We start from the raw sequence: 4,103 nt of genomic DNA, 5'->3' as shown, positions 1-4,103 counted from the left end.
GAGAGAGAGAGAGAGAGAGAGAGAGAGAGAGAGAGAGAGTATTTTAAGCAGGCTCAATGCTCGGTGCAGAGCCCGACGTGGGGCTCGATCCCACAACCCTGGGATCATGACCTGAGCTGAAATCAAAAGTCAGATGCTTGACCAACTGAGCTACCCAGGTACACTTCATATTTTTTTATTTTAACTAGAAAGGTAAACTCTCATGTTGCATTTTCACATTGGTGATGGAGAACATAATATTGTCTTTTTCTCCTTCCTGGAAAATTGTCATGTTTATGTTTGGGATTTAAAGCAGAAGAAAAAAATGGGAATTGGATATTTACTTTCTCTGTAATCCTTCTCTACCACATTAAGCAAGAGATTTTACATATAGCTGAGGAGGCCATGTACCTGCCAAAAGAACTCAAGGCCAAGATCTTGGTATAAATGACAGATAAAGAAAAGTATTTATCAAGATAGTTTCCCTACTCGCTCCCCTGCCATTCCCTTACCGAAGGGGGAAGATAAAAATTTTCTTTGGATGGAGTAAGAGAAAGTGGGGTGTTAGACAGAAAAGCAGGGATCTACAGGTCACTGAGCAGGGACCCTGCCTCCTGCCATCTCCTTAGGCAGACTCTCAGGGAAGAGGAACCGAACCTTTGACATACCTTGCAACCTGAGCAATGAAGATGCATGTCTTATCTTCTAGGAAGTGTCTCAGCAAATGACAAGGCCTGGAATTCCTTATACTCCTGGTGTGGTATAGCAGCAACAGAATGCCTATGATGACAAGATTATGTCGGGCCTGAAAAGAGTCTGAGATAATCCACCAAAACTTGCATTTCCCAGACCAAGAGTAACCTGCTGGTATTGTACATTTTCCTGGTCCCTGAGGGAGGTATGCAGAAGTCAGTCAAGGGAGAGTAGGCAAACCCAGAGACTTCACAATAGTAACAAAGAGATGCTATAGTGGAAGGCAGATTGGAGCACACAATTCAGGAGTAGTGGTATGTCATTGATGGTTGTCACCATGGAAGGAGATGATAACTGAGGACTAGCTGTATTATATGAACATCCCAGAGGATGTCATGGTAGACAGATGCTAGGTGATGATGAGAGCTCTTCCCCAGATGCATGGATAATACAGAAGCACCTTAGATTGTAGACGTTCCTCTAGGGGAAAGAGGAGGAAGGGAAAGTTTATCTGTAACTGCCTAGGATTACATTTCTGTCATGGAGAGAGCAGTAGTATACTGGTAAATGTTTAATAGCTGGTTGTCCTGCAACAAAATGAAACACAAAAAAATTCAAATTTATAATATTTGATGATTTCCATGGAGTAAGTACTCCTACCACAGCCAATTTCAAACTACCAACCTGATGTCACAAAGTATGAACCTGAGAGATGAAAATAATCCAGCTTTTGTGTTTGTACAAGCCCATTCTACCATATTACTGGAGGAGTGTGTCTGAACATAAAGCGAGGTGTTACAGAAGAAATTAATAAAGTTATAATTTTTACACATTCAAATACAGGGGTTGAAAAATTGTAGCTGTTTTAAGTGATTGGATTAAATCAGTTTTGATCATTGCTTTCTTGGTCATTAATTTCACATAATACTCTTAAACTTCACTAGCATTTGGATTAGTTTTTCCAGATTATTTGCAAAGGGAGAGCAAGGGGAGGTATTCATTCTTGCTTGTTTTCCCTTCCTACTGCTTGATTGTACAATGTGATTATTGCTTCTTTAACCATTCTTACCATCTTCAAAGGAAACTAAAGTTTCTAAATATTTCTGAGGCTAAGAATGGGTCATAGCAGATGTTGGTGGAAAGAAGCAGAAAGGAGATAAGCTAGGAGTGTGCAGTTAGAAAAAGGCAGAACAACATTACTTTTGGAGGGACTGTGGGGCTGCCATATGTTGCCAGTTTATGATATTCTAGCCTCTCAATTCCTTAGGAAAGAGATACCACCTATGTCCCAGGAGTTCCTTTTTGTTGAATAGCCATATGATTCCTCACACATTTAACAGCATGTTTCAAAAATTTTTAAGAGCTGAAATGGATTGCAGTAACCTTGCAGCTCTTTATGATATCCAAGGATTTAGTTAATAACAGGGTTCCTTAAAGAGCGAGTCTTCCATGGTGATGTTTTTCCATTGACATGTTAGAAATGGGAAAGCTAGAAAAGAAGATGCTTAGTTAAATAATGAAAGTGGGTAGTGAACTTTATATATACCCTCTGAGAAAGTAACATTATTTCTCTATCATATTTGACCATATTAACAGGAATAAAAGCCTAATGTGTGATAATAAAAGGGTAATAAAAGACAATTGCATATTTATCAGGAAATTAGTTGTGATGACTCATATAGCTTCTCAGTTATAATATTAAAAACACACCCAGGATTCCTTATAGGATTACTATAAAAGCTGAATGAGTTAAATTTCTCCAGGCAATTTTCAGCACTAAGAAAAGAGATGCCTTTTCAAACTAATGACTATTTCATAGATGCAGTAGAGAGATATTCAGCATCTGTAATTCTCTTTGGCCCAAGAGTGAAGAGATAAGTAGTAATCATGCCTTCAAGGTAGAATTCATAATCAAATCCTTAATTAAACTCAATATGGAAAGTCCTTAATAAATATCAAAATCTGACTATCAGATTTTCTGGCAAATATTTTTATGCTGTGTTCAGTATCTACTAGCTGAGTATCACTGTGGAAAGAATTAAGCCTTTCTTTTTATTTAGGGGGTACTTGGGACTATCAATGTCACATTTAAATGTAGAAGCATCCTATATTTTAATAACACACCTTCATATTATCCTATTTTTGCTTTACACATATTTAACACTTTTCAGAGGAATTTCAATTCATTTTAGTATTTTAAAATTTATATTCATTATTTATTAAGTGAATATGTGTGGCTCATTCTCTCTTCAAGGAGTTTTTAATCAACTCTCTTATTTGTTCAGACCAAAACACCTCATGGTCTTTCTTGACTTCTCTCTTTCATACCCCACGTCTGTCAGCAAATTCCATCAGCTCTACCTCCAAAACGTATCCAGAATTCTATCAATTCTTATCTCTCCTATTGCTACCTTGGCACCAAGCCAACCACACCTATCACATGAATTGTGATAATCTCCTACCTGGACTCTTTGCTTTTACCCCTGCCCCAATTCAGTCTATTCTCAGTATGCAGCCAGAGGATCCCATTCAAACAAAAGTCAGTTCTTGTCACTCCTCTGCTCAAAACCCTCCAATTGCTTCCCAGCTTATTCAGATAAAAGCCAGATCCCTTATAATGATCTACAAGGTTCTTCATGATCTGAATACCGCCATCTCTCCACTCCCGACATCCTTTACTTTTTGATCTTATTTCTTGTTTCTGTCCCACCCCATCCTCCACTCCCACCACCTCATATTCTGTCTTCCAGCCACACTGACTTCCTGGTGTTTCTGGAACATGCCAGGCATACTCCCAATTTAGACTGCCCCTGCTTCCTCTCCTATTTATCTTCATGGGGAGATCCCTCACTCCTATAGGTCTTTATGTTAAAGTTATGTTCTTCATGATGCTTTCCCTGGACACCAGTATCTAAATTTCAACCCCCTCCCTGACATTGCATATCTCCCTTTTTTGTGTTATATTCTCATTAGCACTTTTCAACATTTTACATATTGTATAATTTATATATTTACCTTGCTTACCATGTCTCCTGTAAAAGAATGTAAGTTCCATGGGTGCAGAGATTTTTGTCTGTGTCATTTTTGTATCATCAGTGCCTAGAACAGTTGAATAAATATTTGTTAAATGAATGAATAAAATATTTCATTTATGTGGATTAACCTTTATGAAACATGAAAAAATATTTAAATGGTGCAGGATTACCTGATATGCCTATATTGTTCTGAGAACAATGAGAACACACAAAGGACAAGTGCATTTTTTTTTTTTTTAATCCTTGGAAGGCAGTTTGAATTGCTCAATTAGGACAAAACACCACCTTCCTGATACCAAGTACACACGTTTCTAGAAAGAAGTAGGGTGTCAGATCCTGCTTGAAACATGGAATAAATCTATGATAACCATCTTTGAGTTTGAGATCCCTTGAAAT

General features: G+C 37.8%; 1 long non-coding RNA gene across 2 annotated transcripts in view; it reads right to left on the bottom strand.

Annotated features, from left to right (window-relative positions):
* The window catches only part of LOC121031608 (uncharacterized), a 37,123-nt gene extending 33,386 nt beyond the window's left edge, over positions 1–3,737 (bottom strand). For both annotated transcript variants that reach the window (XR_005790801.1, XR_005790802.1), the window contains exon 1: positions 3,688–3,737. This is a non-coding gene — a long non-coding RNA (uncharacterized LOC121031608). The remainder of the gene's footprint in view (positions 1–3,687) is intronic.
* Positions 3,738–4,103: the final 366 nt, after the last annotated feature.

The sequence above is a fragment of the Herpailurus yagouaroundi genome, unplaced genomic scaffold (assembly GCF_014898765.1).
Source record: "Herpailurus yagouaroundi ecotype Mexico unplaced genomic scaffold, PumYag 141, whole genome shotgun sequence".
In the NCBI taxonomy this organism is placed as follows: Eukaryota; Metazoa; Chordata; class Mammalia; order Carnivora; family Felidae; genus Herpailurus; species Herpailurus yagouaroundi.
This window is presented reverse-complemented; position numbering and strand designations above follow the sequence as displayed.